Raw genomic sequence first — 22,388 nt, 5'->3', positions numbered from 1 at the left:
CCTTGAATTCTCAACCACAATTTCCAAACTTGCCTCTTCAGAACTTAAATTACTAATGTGAATGGTCATTGATTATTACTTTTATAGATTCTTTTTCTTTTAATGTTTATTTATTTATGAAGGATAGAGAGACGGACCATGAGCAGGGCATGGGCAGAGAGAGAGGGAGACAGAATCTGAAGCAAGCTCTGAGCCATCAGCACAGAGCCCTACACGGGGCCTGAACTCACAAGCTGTGAGATCATGACTTGAGCCAAAGTCGGATGCTTACCCAACTGAGCTACCCAGGTGCCCCAGAAATTCTTGTTTTTTTTTAATGTTGCTGAGCAATGTAAATGAATCTAAGATATATAATCACAAGATTTTTTTAAATAAAAATGATAGATATGTTTTAATTTCCATTAGGTCCTTCATATTTATGTTCTTTCCACATTAATGGCTACTAAAAATAAATAGTATCAAAAAATTATCTTGAAGACTTTGAATATTGAAGACTTAACATTAGTATTTAAATCTGCACATCTAAAAAGAACCCACTTCAGTAGCCCATAGTGGAACATATATTCATGTTGCCATTTTTTCTTCCAATATTTAAGTTATTATATGTGATGTATAAATTGTATTATTCAATATAAAAAACTAATTAAATTTTATGTGACAGTGATATATTAATCTTTCAAGATAAATTGTATGCACTGTTCTTTTTTTGGAAATAATTCACCTATTCTGGATTGCTGCATTGTATTTAGAAGCATACATCCAAATGCTAGCAATATCTCTCTCTCCTTAAAGCTTAGCAAATGCAGTCTGAAAAAGACAACTATAGCTTCTTAAAATGAACATAATTGATTACTGGTTGATAAGTACATGGCAGGGGTTTCTATCCACCATCCCATCACTATTTTTCTGCTAAAACTATATAATGCACTTAGGTTTGACGCATTCACTTGTCCTTTTTTTTTTTTTTTTTTTTTGCCTAAGTCTCTTTCCTGACCATGTTTCCCTCCTTGACAACATTTTTTTTCTTAAGGATGAATTAAAAGTATTAACTTCTCTCCCTGTCTCTCTCTCTCTGTCTCTCTCTTTGTATTTATTTTAGTTTGTCAGCAAATATTAGTTATAACTTGCTGTATTTCACTCTCCAAAGTGTTACTATCATTTATAAATTATGACCCATGGTAGGCACTGGTTGTTATCAATCACCGGGGAGTAATTGATGCTGATTGAATGAAATCAATGTGATGTTTGCAGAGCTATGACCTTGTCAGTTAACTTGGGTGCAACAAATCAATTAGATCTATAGGGACTGAATCTTAAAGATAACTGAAAGTAGATTTCCATTAATTTAGAAGAACAAAAATGGCTTTTATCTTTGACTAGTCCTTTCTTTATAACATGGGATAGTCTAAAAACTCTGCAAAAAATCATTACTAATCTTTTTTTTTATGTGGAATCACATACTAATGAAAGTTGTTGAGAGTATTAAACATGAAAGAAAGCTTGTTCAACCTCACGTTTTATAAATAAACTATATAAATGCAAAGACCAGAAAGGGGGAATTGTTCCAGGTAGTAAGTAGAGTGAGCCTTTATCAAACTTGGGACCAACACTCTCTATTCCAGACCAACTCCTCATCGCATCTCCTAAAAAATGCTTTTTCTTTTTCTACACTGAAAGTGATTTGCAAAACACAATTTATGATTAAATCTATTTCCAATTAGCTTCAAAATGCAGATAGAGTCCACTTTAATATACATCTGTAAAAAGCTGCCATTCAGCCAAGACCCTAAGACTGCATTTAGATATGGAAAGAAACAAATTTTCATGAGTTGTGTTGATTTAGCCACGGATCAGTGGTTTTGATTTAGCCACTTTTTTCCCCAAATGCCTATGAATTTGATGTTGAGATAGTACTTTCATAGTATGCATTTAAATGTAAGATTATAGCTTTAATAATAATATAATAATTTTAATAATACAGTAGGTTTTTATAGGTCTGCTATGCAGAGACACTTTCAAAGATCATGAGTCTTGGTCAGTTTAACAGAAGGAATTCAGTCAGTAACCACTGCAAAGAAGAATTCATTAGTTTTCATTCATTTACCAGTTCCACCAGCCCCAGACCAACTTCTTTCTTTTTTCACTTTTTAATTAATCAACCATACCTTAAGTGCTAAAAGCAATGAGTTATTTTAAGAATTTATTTATTTTTTGTACGTCATCATTTCTAGTTTTGCCATTTTGTACTCACAAACAAGTCACAGATGGATTAATCATTATGTTATCAAAGGATATAAATACATGGTGTGGAGGCAAATTTAAGAAGTAGATTGTCGGGGCGCCTGGGTGGCGCAGTCGGTTAAGCGTCCGACTTCAGCCAGGTCACGATCTCGCGGTCCGTGAGTTCCAGCCCCGCGTCAGGCTCTGGGCTGATGGCTCGGAGCCTGGAGCCTGTTTCCGATTCTGTGTCTCCCTCTCTCTCTGCCCCTCCCCCGTTCATGCTCTGTCTCTCTCTGTCCCAAAAATAAATAAAAACGTTGAAAAAAAAATTAAAAAAAAAAAAGAAGTAGATTGTCCTAGAATTTTATAATAGCTTCCGTTTATTGAAGGCCTGGTAGGTAACAGTCAGTGAACTGGTCATGCTCCATATATCATTTCCAATTTGTAACTGGCAATTACTAAAGGATTATCTCATTGAAATCCCTCCCTTTACGAAATGAGAAACCGAGTCTCAGAAAATTTGAGCATATTACCCAAGTTTAAATAACTGAAGAATAGAAAACCCAAATGCTAGCTAGCTCTTGGTCTCTGGATTCACAGTCTTATGTTTTCACCTCTACCAACAGTCTGATTTTGTAGAATTAGATTTTGAGAATTTAGAGGTAATAACTTTGGTCTTTTAAGTCATCATCAGTTGAAGCAAATAGACTAAGGAAAAACCATGTCACTAGATAGTGTGATTATTACTGAATGTCAGATTTCTTTATTAATTTCTTTGCAAAATTCTTTTTTTTAAATACTTTATTATAAGTATTTTGACACCAAAGCTGGTTTTACTGTTCATATGGTTGGAAGTAGAACTTAAATAAATGCTGTAAGAAAATATGGTATAGAAACATCAACGAAATCTTACTCTCAGTTGGTAGTCAGACCTGAATCTTACTCTCAGTTGGTAGTCAGACCTGCTATATAAATTGTGGGGCCCAGGGCAGAATGAACAAGAGACCTTTGTTCATGAAGCAGAAAGAAAGTGTCATTAAACTTACTAAAAGATACATATTTTTTCATTCTTCTGTGGTCTCCCTCAAATTGTCATGGTGTTGGATTTTTATTATTATTATTATTATTATTATTATTATTATTTGCTATTTAATGTTATTAAGAAAAATTGAAATTTAAATCTTGGCATCATTTTTAACATTTGTACTTATATTGTGCAATACCGATTTTAAATGAAAATATGAGTTTTCATCTTATCTGTAGAACTGCTGAAATTACACAGTTCCTATTTCTTTGTTTGTATATGTGTATGTATTTCTTTCCAACTGGGCAATGACAATGCTGAATGAAATTAATTCAACCGGTTTTATTTTACATTTGATATGCACATATTCTGCCAATAATCTCTACTTTTGGCTTAATGATGAGTAAGACAGGAACTTAAATGGTAAAGGAATTATGGGCATTTGTCTTTCCCTTTCCTCCAGTGACATTATTTTAAGCATACATGGTTGACTAACATAGGGAGGTAACACATGTAAAATGAATACAGTATGGTTCCTTGATCATCGATGTTTCTCTATTTATTCAAACAAGCTCTGCTTCAAACAGAGAGCCCCTTGAGGCTGGCAGCATCCCCTCTTACTCAGTTGTAGACATAACATACTTATCTTGTACTCAATTTAGGTATCACTGAACTCAGACACATTATGGACTTACCAGAATTCTGTGCTTAGGAGGCATCATAAATACTACATGTGAACGGAGCGCATGCCTGTTCTGAGTGTCTCCTCTGATCACATGCATGCTCTGCTTTCCCAACAAACTTAAATTACAAAACACAAATTCAAAGATGTAATTGTTAAAAATGTCAAGGTGGTGAAAACCAGTCCAGTTTTATGTCCCTGAAACCAATTCAGCCAGTAGTACCTGCAAAGGTAAAAACATACTGTATTTTCAGAACACTTGTTATGTAAAGAGGAATTAAAGAAATACTTTTCCATTCAGGAGATTTTTTTTTTCTTACAAGAATGTCATTACAAGAATTACAACATCGTTTTATTGTTTGGCTACAAAGTCTCTAAAGTAGATTGGAATTTAAGCTGTATTGGAGCTGTGTGTTTCTTGGGAGAAAACACATGTGCTTTAGAATCAGAAAATCTGTTCTTTTGCCAACTATGTAAACACAGGAAAACTATATGACCTCATGTATAAATGGGGATAATTGTGCTCCTATCTTGGAGTTTTCTTTGAACCAACTGTAATAATACAGAGAAGGTCTAATCATGGTTCCTAGATGAATATGTCATTTGGCATAATAGACATTTTTTAGATTATAGCTTTTTTTTTTTTTAATTTTGGAGATACCCTGTGACCCTGGAGGAAAAATCTCCTTATTAATATGCTCTAAATGCCAAAAATACTTTTAGAAATTAAATCAAAATTTGAACAGTGTATACTGGAGCCATTGAAAGTACCACCAAAGATAAAAACAGAAAGTAAAGGGGAAAAAATTCCAAGATTTCATAATGAGTTGTTCAAACTGCAAGGAAAGAATCAGACCAAAGAGAAAGCTATTCCACAAAGAGAGTATTGTTCAAGGGGAATCAGGAGTGCATTTTAGAGATCTGTCTGGAGGACAGTCCGGGAATAAGAGTCCCATGAGGCCCTCTCTGCTCTCTGTAGCCTCTACTAATCTTGTTTCCTTTCAGTCAGTACCTTTCAGTGTATCATTTAATTTTGTTTTTTTTATATCATTATCTACTCCAAATGTCTGTTTCTCATGTTCGTGGCAACATTTCAGATTTCTTAAGCATTAAAAACAAACAAACAAACCTCTAAAAAATGTGCCTTTTTTCTCTTTTGCTTCCCCATTGTGGAGTACAGTCCAGGTGAATTGTTTTTCAGATGCTTGTCTTGTTTTTCACATTTCTGTGGCCATATCCAGAGTCATTATAAAATAAAGTAATACATCAAATATTTGGATGTAGAATGAGAGGCTTAGGCTAAATAAATAATAAAGATGTGGGGTCCAAAATTTTATTATGCAAATGTCTCTGGGAAACAGGGATTCCTTTAGTGAAAGTAGAGTATTTGGAGCCTAATAATTCAGATTGCTTATTTATATCATGTAAATCCCTTGGAAAGTAATATTCAATCTATTTGAAGTACAACAACCTGATTGAAATTACCATCTTATTACAGGTCCCATATAATTCTTGTTCTTATGCTTTCTTTTCATTTTCTCTGGTTTTAAGTCTTTTTCTGATATTATTTTCATAGTTGCATTGTGTGGATGTGTGTGTTTTTTGTTTCATTTTGCTTTGCTGTAATCATGAGAGTCTTTGTGTATATTTAGAATCAATAGTCTGTCCTATAAGAATCTCCTTTTTGTACCACATTTATAGACCAACTTCTTAACTAATTGTTGGGTTAATGTTATTTCTACAACTGTTCTTAAAAAACAGTAATTTTCTGTGTCATCGTGCAAAAAGCCAAGAATAATAATAATGAGAAATAATTATGTAATCAATTGTTTATTTGCTATAAATGTTAACATGATTGTTTTACATGAAATATTATATTTCTATTTGGCTGTGCATAGGATAACATAATTTAATTGGCTTCTGTGGGGATTTCTTAGGGTTAGGATGTAGGCATGTAACTTAGACCACCAATAACGAACTTCAGTTCAGAATTATTCCATATGAAAGAGAAGGCTCCCTGTGGTGTCTCTAAGTTTTGTTAGGTTGGTGGTCACACAAGTGTTGGCGTTCCACTGGCATCAGCTGCCATCAGTCATGTTTCTAGTCCCGAAATGGTTTTGGTGGAGAGAAAGTGGTGCAAGTTTTCTGTAGGGTTCCATGTATCACCATTTTTTTGTGTGTGTGCCAGCCAGTTTCATGGTGTAGTTTCAACCAATATTTCCAGAAACTTAGCACCTGTCATTGGTCTTTTAGTGTTCCCAACTCTTCTTTGAGTTCCCTCATAGTTAACTAATACATGCCTTTTAGGTTTAATTAGCTAAAATCCAATTCTGTCACTAGTAGTCAAGAATTCTGATAGAGTTTTCCTTAAGCCTTTATTCAAATAATGGAGACCTAAACATGAATAAACATAGCACGCTACTGGGAACATGTCTAGGCACATGTTAGGACCACTGCATCTTTGTGTTTAAAAAAAAAAAGTACTCCTACTTCAGGTAGACAAATTATGAAAAGCTCTTTCTCGATGCATGTTCATCCATGGGCACACTGCTTGACAAGTGCTCAGCAGGTTGTGTGATGAAAGGTGCTTTCTCTTCTGGTCAGATGCAGTTGTGTGCAGGAGGCTGGCCAGCATTTAGGTTGGCCTTCAGTCTTTTCTCCTCTGCTGGGTTGTTTTATATACAGAACAAGGTGTACAACCATATAAAATAGCCCTGATATAACATACATATAGAACATATATGTATGCATTTATGTGCATACGTGTGGTACGCCAGTGATGGTATTTTTTTAAGTTTTTTATTTTGAGAGGGAGAGATAGCATGAAAGTGGGGGAGGGGAAGAGGGAGAGGAGAAGGAGAATCCCAAGCAGGCTGTGCACTGTCAACTCAAAGCCCTACACCAGGCTCAAGCTCACAAAACTGTGAGATCGTGACCTGAGCCGAAACCAAGAGTTGATGCTTAACCGTCAGAGCCACTCAGGCACCTCTCCCCTTGCCCTAAAGTGATGGTATTAAATTATTTTAAATTGCTTTTGTTAAATCATTAAATTTTATTCAGACTCAAATTACCATCTACTTCTTAGAGTTTAAACATGTTAAGATACTTTGGAAATGATATGAATTTACTAATTATTTGATACTGATAACATTTTTTAATTGAAAAACTCCTTAGTCCAAGCATATAATAAATGAAATACAAAAATATACTGGAAAAATGCAAAGTGCAATAGCCAAAAGTGATATAAAATGTCAATTACTGGTTACAAATTGTTGGTTCTTCAGCAGGGAAGGTTGTGACCTCTGTTTAATCTCCGTACAGATCCGGGTTGAAGTCCTCAATCTCACCATTAGCTGTTATATATTTAGACTACATAACTAATGATACTACTTAATCTGCATCTTTCAGTTGTGTTATTCTCCCTGCTATCACACTAAGAAAAATGATGAAAATAAAATCAGGGCTGGGAGAGATTTGTCTGCTGGAAAAGGGAATGCTTAATTGCATGAAGGGTGACAAAGGAGAAACAGTTGGTGTTCTTACTGCGACCCAATGTCTCCTGTGCTAATCTTCGTACTTGTTGTTTCTCCCTTATCCCAAAAACAGGTTGATGATGCAGGACCATGGAGGCCAAAGCAGTGCTGATTGATACTTTCAGATCTGTGTCATAGTCCTTTTATACGAATCCTAAAACCGCTTCAACCCAATGGCTAAGTCTGTGTTGTCCACACTTATCAGCATGTGGCCTTTTGAATTTAAATTAATACTAAATAAAATTACATGTTCAGCTCCTCTGTTGCACTAGCCACATTTCAAGTACTCTTTTGCCACCTGTGGTCTGTGGCACAGAGCAGATTGAACATTTCTGTCACTGCAAAAGTCCAGTTGACCATGTATGTGGGCCTATGCACTTACTTTGAAATTAATTTTCATTTTGAATTTACAGTTCCCTGGAATCTTGCTTTAAATATTCCAATGACATAATAAAATCCCATTCGCATATTGATTGTGTTCTTCCCATTTAGTAGTTGACACTGGGTAATTAGGGAATGAAAGGCAGCAAAGCAGCATTTTGGCCTTTAACCCTTTTGACAAAGATATACTTCCTTTTAGCACAACTTGTTTGCTACAGTAGACTACTGTACTTCATCGAATCTGACATATCATCACTTAAAAGATGCACCATTATTTTGTGTCCCAGTAAGCTTGGCATTCTGTTTGTTTCAGAGTCCTCAATTTCAGAGGCGTTAAACTGTGAAAACAGTGCACAACTTAGATTTCTTGAAATATGATGAAAATCTAAATCTTCACTTATAATATCTTGCAACATAGAGTAAAACAGTTTAAATACAGAAAACCATTCTTGGTAGTGTCTTAATAGATTGAGAATTTTCTTAAAATGGCCCTCTATTCCTTTCTTCATCTATACTTGGCTTTATCTCAGACAGCAAATAACTCCTCTAGTTTTTTTTTGTTTTTTTTTTTTTTGGTGAGGGGGGTTGTTTTATTAAGATATAATTTAGGGGCTCCTGGACGGCTTAGTTAGTTAAGTGTCTGATTCTTTATTTCAGCTCAGGTCATGATCTCTGGCATGAGATCAAACTCCGTGCTGATCATGGAGACTGCTTAAGAGTCTCTCTCTCCCTCTCTCTTTCCTTCCTCCATTTGTGTGTGCACAGGTTCACATGCTCACTTTCTCTCTCTCAAAAAATAAAAATATTACTCTTGAAACCAATACTATACTGTATATTAACAAACTTGAATTTAAGTAAAGTAAGTAAATAAATAAACAAAATCTTTGAAGATATAATTTAAATGCATGAAAATAAGCCCTTTTTAGTGTTCAGGTCTACAAGTTTTAATAACTCCATGTAGTCATGGCACCTACAGTCAAGACACAGAATGGTGCCATCACACCAAAAAATTACCCCATGTTATATGGTACTTAGCTCCTCTCTCTATTTTTTATTTTTGTAAAATTTATTTATTTATTTTGAGAGAGGGAGAGACAGTGTGGGTGGGGGGAGGGGCAGAGAGAGAGAGAAACAGGTAATTCCAAACAGGTTTCGTGCTGCCAGCACATAGCACAACACGGGGCTTGAACTCATGAAACTGCAAGATCATGACCTGAGTGAAACGAAGAGTCAGACACTTAACCAACTGAGGCACCCCGGCACCCCCTTAACTCTTCTCTTTAATCTCAGCTCATGGCAAGTATTGGTTTGTTTGCTGTCTATAGTTTCATGTTTTCTACAATGTCATATAAATGGAAATCATGTACCTTTTAAATCTAATTTCTCTTTTTCTCTTACTTATGAGTGAGGTCCATGCATATTGCTGTGTGTATCAGTAATTTGTTTCTTTTTTTTTTTTAATGTTTATTTATTTTTGAGACAGAGAGAGACAGAGCATGAGTGGGGGAGGGGCAGAGAGAGAAGGAGACACAGAATCTGAAACAGGCTCCGGGCTCTGAGCTGTCGCACAGAGCCCGACACGGGGCTCGAACTCACGGAACGCGAGATCATGACCTGAGCTGAAGTCGGCCGCTCAACCGACTGAGCCACCCAGGCGCCCCAGTAATTTGTTTCTTTATATTCTTAAATTATATTTGTTTGAATTGATATACCACAAGCTATTCATCTGTTTCTCTAGTTGAAGGACATTTAGGTAGTTTCAAGTTGATGATCATCTAAAAATAAAGTATAAACCTTTGGACACAGGATTTTTTTATGAACATAGATTTACATTTCTCTCAGAAATACCTAAGAGCGGGGATGGCTGAATCTTATGGTAAACATAAATCTAACTTTATAAGGAACTAGGAACTTATTTTCTAAAGTACCATTTGGTAATACCATCAAAAATATTTGAAACTTCCATTTGCTCCATATAATCACAATTTTGTATCATCAACATTATCCTTATTTTGACATTCTAATAAGTGTATAGTGGTATTTGAATTTTCCTAATAACTAATCATCTTGAAAATTTTTTCATTGCTTAATTTCTATCTATGTATATTCTTTAGATAAGTTTTCAAATCTCCCACTCCTTCTTTTTTTATTTATTTTATTTATTTTTTTGTTTGGAAGAGTTAGTTTTATTATTTAAATAGGTGAGGGTAAGAGTGAAGGTGAAGGTTCTTTGTTTATTTTGGAACCAGGCCCTTTATCATATAGGATTTCAAATACTTTTTCCCAATCTGTGGTTAACTATATCATTTTGATATAAATGATATGTTTGAAAATCAGACATTCTTAGTTTTGATGAAATCCACTTTAATTTTTGTCATTTATGCACTATGTCTTTGGCTTTCTAGCTAAGAAATTTTGCCTAGTCAAATATCACAAAGATTTTCTCCAGTATTGTTTCCTTGTGGAACTTTTAGGTTTTACATTGAGGTCTAGGATTCATTATTAGTTAATTTTAACATATGATACAAAATATGGATAAATGTTTATTGTTTTATACATAAATATCCAATTATTCTAGCACCATTTGTTGAAAAGTCTGATTATTCCTTCTCCATTAAACCATTGAATTGCCATGGAATCTTTGTTTGAAATTCACTATGTGTATGTATGTGTGTGTATATACACACACACACACATATGCACATGTGTATATATATGTATATGTACATGTGTATGAATATATGTACATGTACAGGTATGTGTGTGTGTATACACACGCACACACACACACATACACATTTCTAGACTCCTTATTCTGTGATTGGGCCCCTCATTTCTTTAATATCATATTGTGTTGAATACTGTACCTTTATAAGAAACCTTAAATCAGACTGTGTGTGTCCTCCAACTTTGTTCTTACAAATTGTTTTGACTTTTCTAAGTTCTGTTTTGGTTTGGTTTGTTTATAACTCATATACATTTTATAATTATTTTGTGTATATATTTTGCTGGAGTTTTCTTTGAAATTGTGTTAGAGCTATAGATCAGTTTTGGGAGAATTGACATCTCAAGTACATAGAGTGTTCTAATCCATGAATACCATATATGACAGCATACTTAGGTTGTCTAATCAGTGTTTAGTAGTTTTAAGTATATAAATTTTGCATATTTGTTTAGATTTATGTTTAAGTATTTCATAATTTTGACACTATTATAAATGGCACTGCTTTTTCAAATCAATTCCCAGTTATTTATTGCCAGCATATAACTTTTTAACATTTTTCTATATCAACATGTTATCCTTTAACATTGCTAATTTATTAACATTGTTTCATTTATCAGTTCTAGAAACTTATTATAGATTCTTTGGATTTTCTACATAGACAATTATGTCAGTTAAGAATAGACACAGTTTTATTTATTTTTCCTTTCCAATAAGTATATATGTTATTTCATTTTCTAGTTAGGAATTCCAATATGATGTTCAACAAGAATGGGGAGAATGGATTCCTTGCCTTGCTTCCGAGGGTAGATAAGCGTTTAATATTTCATCATAAAGAATGACATTAGCTGTATGTTTTGGTAATACTATATATCACATTGAGGATATTTGCTTCTAATTATAGTTGTTCAAAAATTTTAATCATGAATGGATATTAAATGTCAAGTGATTTTTCTGCATCAATTACTATATAATGTGATGGGGGGTGTTGAATGTGAAATATAATACTTGATTTTCAAATACTAAAGTAGTCTTGCATCTGGAATAAATTCTATTTGGTCATTATATATATATTGTTTTTCATTAGAATTTTGTTTTGAGGCTTTCTGTGCCTATGCTCGTCAAGTATATTGGACAGTTGTATCTATTTTTTTTTAATCTTTTTTAACGTTTATTTATTTTTGAGACAGAGAGAGACAGAGCATGAATGGGGGAGGGTCAGAGAGAGAGGGAGACACAGAATCGGAAACAGGCTCCAGGCTCTGAGCAGTCAGCACAGAGCCCAACGCGGGGCTCGAACTCACGGACCGCGAGATCATGACCTGAGCCGAAGTCGGACGCTTAACCGACTGAGCCACCCAGGCGCCCCCAGTTGTATTTATTTTAATGCCTTTATCTCATTTTCGTATTAAATAATGCTGGCCTCATAAAATTAGTTGGGGAGTATTCTGTTCTCTCCTGTATTCTGGTTATGTGTGTGTTGTATTGGTATTTGTCCTACTTTAAAGGCTTAAAAGAGTTCACCCATGAGACCATTGTGACTTGCAGTTTTCTTTGTTTCACAATTACATTAGCTATTAATTTAATTTCTTTAATATATCTAGTACTCTTTAGGTAACCTATATCATTTTAAGATTTTGTAGTTTTATGTTTCAAGAAATTTGTCCATTTCATTTATCAAATTTATAGATATAGAAGTGTACTAACTGCCCACTTATATCTTTCTAATGGTTTGGTGATACTCTTATGTCCAATGCTTCTGGTTTTGTTTTCCCTTTTTTTTCTTTTGTTAGTCTTATTATAGGATTGTCAACATTAATGATCTTTGAAAAGAACATGTTTTTGCTTTCAGTGATTTTATTATTCGTCCTCATTTTCATTGATTTTTTTTCTTGTCCTTGAGTATGGTAGTATTTAGTAGGATGGTATTACAAATAATTGCAGTTTTGTTGTTGAGTTGGCTATCTCTTATCCAACCCCAGAATGAGTTAATTTCTTTCTTCCTAACAAATACATTTCAGCGAGTTAATATCATGTGGAACATGTCTAATTAGGAATAATATAGGCTAAGAAGGAATGTTGTAAGGAACATTTTCTATCTCTTCATTCAACTCCAAGTATCATAGTCTTGAATGGAGTTGTTAATTAGGAGTTTAAGGAGTCTAGATATTTCTTTTTTAGAGATTTTATTTTTAAATATCTCTATATCCAGTATGGGGCTCAAACTCACAACCCCAAGATCAAGAGTCATAGGCTCTACCGACTGATCCAGCCAGGTTCTCCAAGAGTCTATATATTTCTAAGGATAAATGATTACACATAATTGTGCAATTAAAACCCAGTGTAGTTCAGGATGACTACATTAATTGACATTGTATAAAAAAAAAACTCTACATAATATAATTATTTAAAGCATTTTAAAAGAAAATTTTTTAATGTTTATTTTTGAGAGAGAGAGAGAGAGAGAGAGAGAGAGAGACAGACAGAGCATGAGCAGGGGAGGGGCAGAGAAAGAGGGAGACACAGAATCTGAAGCAGGCTCTAGGCTACAAGCTGTCAGCACAGAGCCCGACATGGGGCTCAAACCCACGAACCATGAGATCATGTTGGGGAGTATTCTGTTCTCTCCTGAGCCGAAGATGGACACTCAACCAACTGAGCCACCCAGGCTCCCCTCAAGCATGTTATTCCTAATAACCATAGAAGCAATGTTAATAACATCTAATGTTTATTGGACCCTGAAGTATCCCAAGGACTTCACAATATCTCATTTTATATACACAGTAAACCTATGAGATAGTCCCATGATCATCCTTTTTTCCAGATATGGAACTGAAACTGTCCCCTGTCCAGAATATAGTCAATGGAATTTAAATGTAATGGGTTGCTGAGACTAAATCCCTGTAGCACATCAAGTGCCTTAACCAGGTCATTGACAAAGCTGTATTTCTTCTGTCCGGTCTTTGTTATCTACTTATTATTCAGTGTCTTCTCTATTTCCCTGAATCCCCATCCTGTTTTCTTCTAATCCAAGTCAGAACCATGATACTGTTAGCTCAACTGTGGGTTCTTATTTCTATTTCAGAAAGTTCAAAGCCTCAATTAGGAATAATTCTTTTAAATTAAAGAAAATACAACATCTTCTACAATGGTCTTTTAAAAAAAGATGGTTTCCCTATACAACTGAGTGTGTAATACCAGATTAGTGTCTATTACTCTGAGCCTAGCTTCTCTGTTTGAATGGGCCAGGAATGATATTTGATACCTGGGTACTTCTGGATTCTGACCATGATACAGCATTGGGAAGAGATTGTAAAACCTTGTACTTTTGCTGAAAAGAATAACTTCCTTCTTGCAGTCTAAACTGAAAAGGATGATTAATTTTACATTAGGGAAGAACATTGACTTTGAAGCCCTTTTCTCATATTCTGTAATGAAACTTCTTTAGCCCCTGATTGTTCTGTGCAATTACTTTCTGTCCGAATGAAGAGAATTTTGATAGAGCAGAAGAACATTTCCCAAACCTGCCTGACAATAAGGTGACATGAGGCACCCAGCAAAATACAGATTTCAATGTCTCATCTCAGGTGATCTCCTAGAAATCATATTTTTATAAAGTGCTTCTAATCAATTTTATGATTCAGAAAATTTGAAGAACATACATCCAGAATACAATTTTTTAGAAAGAGGAGGGTTAGGATAATTTGGAGTCATAAAACATTAATCAGTCAAAGTGTAACACGAGGCTTTTGGAATGAAGCAGAAATGGGCACAAAAGTGAAGAAAACAGATCTATGTACTTCAGTTTTAAAATTATTTTCCCTGGATCATCTGATTTTTGTATAAGTCATATATACTAACCCCCCTTTGCAAGTAGTTACAAGTTTGTGGCATTTAGCTTCCTTAGGGAGAAAAAAATCTGTTCTTGAACCTCAGGTTCTGATTCCTCGTCTACGTGATGGTTTCTGGATGATCTCTGGCATTTTCTTCTTTTTTTTTTTTAATTTTTTTTAATGTTTATTTCTGAGGCAGAGAGAGACAGAGCATGAACGGGGGAGGGTGAGAGAGAGAGGGAGACACAGAATCCGAAGCAGGCTCCAGGCTCTGAGCTGTCAGAACAGAGCCCAACGCAGGGCTCAAATCCACGAACCATGAGATCATGACCTGAGCCGAAGTCGGACACTTAACCGACTGAGCCACCCAGGCGCCCCTCTGGCATTTTCAATATTCAGTTGGTTTGGCTGAGCTTCAGGGCTGAAGATTTGGCCCCTTCTGGAAGACACCCCTGTTTGGGGCAATAACCGGGATGGCATGGATCACATGCCAGGCCAGTTGAATATACATGCAGCATGTGAGATTGAAAGTCAATTTGTTATGTATTTGAGTTTCATGCCACCGGGAACCTTACAAGTGTAGATGTCAGGGGGATTTTATGTTGAAAGTAGTGGAGTATTATCTTTGCTACGAGAGAAAACAACTTTCTTCAGATATTAATATCACCATTAGAATAATTCCTCTGTAAAGTTCTGTCCTGAGTTCTCTTTTCTTTTGGGGAAGAAAAAAAGTATTTTTTTTTTTTTTCATCAGGTTAGTATTCAGGTCATTTTTCATAAGCAGCATATAAAAGACCACATTAATCTTTATCAGTGCCTGCCTGTATTTTTATCACAAGGTCAGTTATCCTGAAATACTTCCAGCCCACAACTCTTTCCCTTAATAAGAATCCCTCTTTGTTAACCCCCCCACCCAGTAACCACCCATCCTTTAAAAGAAAAGCATTGATTTTCTTCAAAGATGTCATCATCTCCAGGAAACTAAGGCAAGCAAAGTTGTGTGACTTGTCCAAGTTTTCACAGTAACTGTCGAGCCATACACACAATCCACACAAACACTTTAATACCCAGCAATCTTCACTCCTACCATGAAGACAGATAAATATGAGGATGAAAGATATTAAATAAAAACAGGAACAAATGAATGATGCTTATGACCGATATATTGGTGTTTTAAGAAATGACTCAGTTTTTTTTTAAGGTGATGAACAAAAACATTTCCATTTACAATATCGAATCCTCTTAGTTTGACTAGAATTTAATCAGAAGATTAAGACTTGCACTTGAATAATCAAGATTTAGAATATATAATGTCACTAAAAAAGATGAAAATGAACTAATCTTCTCAGGTGTGAAAGTATATTTTAAGGTTGTATTATAGTGATTCTAGTCAGGTAAAGGCAAAGAAATAAATAAGGTGAAAATCATCCAGAAAAAGTCAAGCATATATAAGATGTAGGAATATTTTAATAAAGAAAAAATACTAAACTGATTATATTGGGCAACTCCTTGCTTATTTGGGGAATACAAAAAAATACACAAAAAACAAAAGACAAAAAACTGGAGTTATACTTCACACCTTTAAGAAAAAATGTTTTTAAGTGGATTGAAGAGATCATGGATCTTATCTTTTAATGTTTTTTTTTAATTTTATAAATTTTTAAAACATATTTTAAGACTTTTTCAAAGCTTTTACATTTTTTTTTCAAATTTTTTTTTTCAACGTTTTTATTTATTTTTGGGACAGAGAGAGACAGAGCATGAACGGGGGAGGGGCAGAGAGAGAGGGAGACACAGAATCGGAAACAGGCTCAGGCTCTGAGCCATCAGCCCAGAGCCCGACGCGGGGCTCGAACTCACGGACCGCGAGATCGTGACCTGGCTGAAGTCGGACGCTTAACCGATTGCGCCACCCAGGCGCCCCAAAGCTTTTATGTTTTTAATGAACTGTAATCTCAAATAAGATTTGGAGAATAAATATAAATATTTTTTTCACTTTTAATTGTTTTAGTGGAAATATAGTTGACACTTGGTTACATTAGTTTAAGTATGTTTTACATAGTGATTTGACAAGTTTGTACAAGAGATCATGGATGTTAAAATTATCATAAAAAATACTTGTGCAAAGTGTGTAATGTTGAGTTAGTAAAGCTTCTCTTGACCTACTACTAGTTTCTAAAATAGGAAATGACTGTTAGAAATAATCACATAAAGATTTTAAATTTGGGGTGCATGGGTGCCTCAGATGGTTAAATGTCCAACTTCAGCTCAAGTCATGATCTCACAGTCTGTGGGTTTGAGCCCCGTGTCAGGCTCTGTGCTGACAGCTCACAGCCTGGAGCCTGCTTGGGATTCTATGTCTCCCTCTTTCTCTGCCCCCACCCTGCCACCTTGCACACACACACTCTCTCTCTTAAAAATAAACATTAAAAAAAAAAAAAGATTTAAAATGTTTCTGTAGAACACACACACAGTTGAAAAGACAAGCAATTGTGTAAAATATTTGTTTCAGTCATGAAAACAAAATTATGATTTACAACGTAATAAGAGCTTTTAGAAATCAATGAGGAAAAAAAGAAACATGAATAACCCCATAGAAAATACACTGATAGACACAAATGAAGAAATATAAAATATTAAGAGCTATGACAAGATATTCAAACCAAATCAAAGTCAAATTGCAACTCTAAATAATTATGTTTGTGTTTGTTTTTGTCTTTCAAAGAGCCCAAATCAGCACAACAGGTAACATTATTTTATTGTGGCATTAAGCGCACACATACACACACACACACACCCCCCACACGTATATCACATAGCAGTATAAATTGTTTTCAGTCTTTGTAGAATTTGACTAGTTTATATGAAACAAAATATAAAACATGAATATCCTCTGATCTAAAAGTTTGCTCCTGGGAATATATCCTAAGGATATACATGAATGGGCAATGAACATAATCTCAGCATTTTGTATAATATGTGAAAAATCTGATCATCAGAGCTATTAATATGTAAATACTTCTGTAAATTATCATACATTCTTGAAAATGATATTTATTATTTTTTCCAATATTTAAAAATTATTCAATGCAGAGGACTATTGTCTATGGAAGTGTAGTGTGAAAAGTGACAAATACAAAATTTATACAACTACTATTTTTTTTCCTGCTTAATAGTAAGACTTATTGAAATATAACTGACATAAAATATTCTATCAGTTTGGGTGTATATGATAGTGATTTAATATTTTATATATTATGAAATGTTCTCCATGATAAGTTGAGTTATCATCTGTCACCATATAAAGTTACTATAAAATTATTGATGATATTCCCTATCTGTATATCCACATGACTTATTTATTTTATAACTGGAAGTTTGTACTTGTTAATCCCATTCACTTTTTGTGCCTGCATCCACATCCCTACTGCCACCAGTAACCAACAATTTGTTTCCTGTCTGTGAGTCTCTTTCTGTTTTGTTTCATTCATTTGTTTTGATTTTTAGATTACATATAATAAGTGAAATCGTACAGTATCTGACTTATTTCACTTAGCATAACACCCTCTAAGTCCTTCTGTGTTGTCACAATGGCTATATTTCATTCTTTCATAATGGATGTGTAATATTTATATGTAATGTATGTAATAAAATAGATGAAGATATCTATCTATCACATCATCTTCATCCATTCATGTATCTATGGACATTTAGTTTGCTTCCATATCTTAGATATTGTAAATAATGCTACAATGATCATAGGTGTGCATATTTCTCTTCAAATTGGTATTTTAATTTTCCTCAAATACCCAGTAGTGGGATTGCCGGATTGTATGGCAGTCCTATTTTAAAATTTTTGAGGAACCTCCATGCTGTTTTCCATGGTAGTTGCACCAGTTTACATTCCCGCCAACAGTATACAAGGGTTTTTTGTCCACACCCTCACCAACACTTGTTATTTTTTGTCCTTTGGATAATAATCAATTTGACAGGTGTGTGAGGTGTTGTCTCCTTGTGGTTTTGAATTGCATTTCCCATTTGATTAGTGATGTTAAGCCTTTTTTCATGTGCCTATTGGTCATGTATATGTCTTCTGTGGAAAAAATGTCTATTTAAGTCCTTTTCCCATTTTTATTTTTTTTTTAAATTGTGTAGCATCTTTTTTTTCTATTTTGGATATTAACCCCTTATTGAATGTATGATTTATAAATATCTTCTCCCATTCAGTAGATTGCCTTTTCATGTTGTTGGTGGTTTTCTTCACTGTACAAAAGCTTTTTAGTTTTATGTAATCCCATTTGTTTATTTTAGATTTTGTTGCCCTTGCCTGAGGAGACTGCCCCCCCCCCCCAAAAAAAAAAAACTGCTAAGATGATGTTAAAAAGTGTATTACCTGTGTTGTCTTAAAGGAGTTTTATGGTTTCAGGTCCTACATTCAAGTCTTTAATCCATTTTGAATTTGTTTTAATAAATGGTATGAGACAGTTGTCTAGTTTCATTCTTTTCCATGTAGCTGTTCAATTGTCCCCACACACTTTGTTGAAGAGACTGACTTTTCCATTTTATGTTCTTACCTTCTCTGCAATTGCCATAGATTAATTGACCATAAAGCTGTGGGTTTATTTATGGTCTCTTTATTCTATTCTCCTGATTTTTGTGTCTGTTTTTGTGCAGATTGTTTTAATTACTACTACAGCTTTGTAGTATAGCTTGAAATCAGGTGCGTGATACTTCCAGCTTTGTTTCACTTTTTCCAGATTCCTTTGGGTATTCAGGGTCTTTTGTGGTTCCATACAAATTTTAGGATTCTTTTTCTAGTTCTATAAAAAAATGCCATTGGTGTTTAAATGGGGATTACATTAAATTTGTAGATTGGTTTGGGGGGTATCAACATTTTAACAAAATTAATTCTTTCAATTCATGAGTGCAGTATATTTTCCCATTCATTTGTGTCATCTTCAGTTTCCTTCATCAGTGTCTTAGTTTTCAAAGTACAGGTCTTTTGCTCCATGGTTAAAGTTATCCTTAGGGATTTTATTCTTTTTTGATACAATTGTAAATGGGATTATTGTCTTAATGTCTCTTTCTGATAGCTCATTATTCACATATAGAAATGCAACCCATTTCTGTATGTTAATTTTATATCTTGAAATTTTACTGAATTCATTGATGTGTTCTAGTAAGTTTTTGGTGGAGTCTTTAAGGTTTTCTATATAGTTTCATGTCATCTACAAATAGCAACAGTTTTACTTCTTCCTTTACAGTTTAGATGTCTTTTATTTGTTTTCATTGCCTAATTGCTGTGACTAGGACTTCCAGTACTATGTTGAATAAAAGTGCCAAGAGTGGGCCTCTTGTTCCCGATCTTCAAGAGAGAGCTTTCAACTTCTTAACACCGAATATGATGTTTGTCATGACCTTGTTGTCATATGTGGCCTTTGTTATGCTGAGGTATGTTCCTTCCATACCCCCTGTGTTGAGAGTTTTTATCATAAATAGATGTTAGGGGTGCCTGGGTGGCTCAGTCAGTCGAATGTCCGCTTCTTGATTTCAGCTCAGGTCATGATTCCAGGTTTGTGGGATCTAGCCCTCTGTTGGACTCTGTTCTGAGCATGGAGCCTACTTGAGATTCTCTCTCTTTTTTCTTCTTCCCCTCTCATCTGCCTGCATGCTTGCTTGCTCTCTCTCTCTCTCTCTCTCTCTCTAAATAAAATAAAATAAAATTGAATTAAAATAAAATGAGGTTAAATTTTGTCAAATGATTTTTCTGAATCAGTAGAGATGATCATATGATTTTTCTCTTTTCTGTTGTTAATGTAGTGTATCATGTTGAGTGATTTGTGAATGCTGAACAATCCCGCATCCCTGGAATAAATCTTGATTGTGCTGTCTGATACTATTAGCATATTGTATTAAGTTTGCCAATATTTTTAGAAGATTTCTGCATCTATGTTCAAAAGAAATATTCGCTTCTAATTTAATTTCCTTTCCTTTTTTTGTTGTTGTTTTGTTTGTTTTGTTTTTCATAGTGTCTTTGGTTTTGGTATCAGGGTATTGCTTGTCTGGTAAAATGAGTTTGGAAGCATTCCTTCCTCTTCAATTTTTTGGAATAATTTGAGAATAATAGGCATTAACACTTTAAATGTTTGGTGGAATTCACCTATAAGGCCATATGGTCCTGAACCTTTGTTTGTTGGGAGTTTTTAAAATTATTGATTTAATTTCATTACTAGTTCAGATTTCTATCTATTCAGATTTCCTATTTCTTCATGGTTCAGTTTTAGAAGATTTTGTACTTGTAGTAACATCCATTTCTTCTAGTTATTTTTTTAATGTGTTTGCATATAATTGTTCATAGTATTCTCTTTTTGATCGTTTGTGCTTCTGTGGTATCAGTTGTAACTTCTCTTTTATTCCAGGTTCTATTAATTTGAGCACTCCTCCTTTTTTGCTTGATGAGTCTGGCTAGAGGTTTATTGATTTTATCTTTTGAAAGAAGCAGCTTTTAGTTTCACTGATCTTTTCTATTGATTTTAGTCTCTATTTCGTTTATTTCTGCTCTTATCTTTGACCATTTCTTTCCTCCTACTAATGTTGGGCTTCATTTTTTTCTTTATTTTTCTTTTTTCAATTCCCTTACATATAAAATTAGATTTAATTGAGATTTTTCTTATTTTTTGAGGTAAGCCTATATCACAATGAACTTCCCTCTTGGGGCTGCTTTTGCTTCATCCCAAAGATTTTAGAATATCGTGGTTCCATTTTCATTTCTCCCAAGGTATTTTTTAATTTTTTCTTTGATTTCTTTGTTGAGCCATTTTTTTGTTTTGCCTCCATGTGTCTGGGGTTTTTGCAGTTTTCTTCTTGTAATTGATTTCTAGTTTTACAACATTTTGTTAGAAAATACGCTTGATATGATTTTAATGTTCTTAAATTTATAAGTATCTGTTTTATGGACTAACTGGTGATCTATTATGAATAATATTACATGTGCATTGAAAAGAATATGTATTCAGTAGTTAGATGAAATGTTTTATATATATATATATTTATGTATATATATATACACACATATATTATATATATTACATGTATGGTGTGTAATATATAATATTATATATAATATATACACAGACACACATATGTATATATTAAGTCCACCTGGTGTACTCTGTCTTTTAAGGTCAATGTTTCCATATTGACTTTCTGTCTGGATGATCTATCTATTGATATAAGTGGGATATTAAAGTCCCCTACTATACTGTGTTATTGCCAATTTCTTTCTTTATGTCTGTTAATATTTGCTTTATATATTTAGGTGCTTCTATTTTGGGTGCATAAATATTTATGGGTTATGTCCTCTTCTTAGCATTATCATTATGTAATATACTTCTTTGTCCTTGTTACATTCCTTGTTTTAAAGTCTATTTTGTCTGGTATGAGTATTGCTAATCCAACTATTTTTCTTTCCATTTTCAGAATATCCTTTATCACCCCTTCACCTTCTGTCTGTGTATATCTTTAGGTCTGTGTTGAAGGCAGTGTATATAACTGGATCTTGTTTTTAGTTTGTTTGTTCAAAGTATAATAACATACAGTGTTAGTTTCAGGTGTACAATATAATGATTCAACAATTATATTACTCATTACTCATCACAATAAGAGTACTCTTAATCTTCTACTTCAACTCTGTCCCTTCTGGAAGTCACTTGTTTGTTTTCTCTATTTAAGAGTATTTTTTTGTGTCTCTTTCCATTTATTTTCTTTGTTTTATTTCTTAAATTCCACATATGAGTGAAATCATATGTATTTATCTTTCTTTGTCTGACTTGTTTCACTTAGCATTATAACCTCTAGGTCAACTCATGCTATTGCCAATGGCTACATCTCCTTCATTTTATGATTAATATGCCATTGTCTGCTTATACTACATGTTTTTTAACCAGTTAATTATGGACACTTGGGTTGCTTCTATATCTTGCCTATTATAAAT

At 34.0% G+C, this 22,388-nt stretch overlaps 1 protein-coding gene across 3 annotated transcripts in view; it reads left to right on the top strand.

Annotated features, from left to right (window-relative positions):
* DPP10 (dipeptidyl peptidase like 10) overlaps window positions 1-22,388 on the top strand; it is a 1,361,034-nt gene that overhangs the window by 1,169,236 nt on the left and 169,410 nt on the right. The gene's annotated exons all lie outside the window — the stretch shown is intronic.

The sequence above is a fragment of the Leopardus geoffroyi genome, chromosome C1, assembly GCF_018350155.1.
Source record: "Leopardus geoffroyi isolate Oge1 chromosome C1, O.geoffroyi_Oge1_pat1.0, whole genome shotgun sequence".
NCBI lineage: Eukaryota > Metazoa > Chordata > Mammalia > Carnivora > Felidae > Leopardus > Leopardus geoffroyi.
This window is presented reverse-complemented; position numbering and strand designations above follow the sequence as displayed.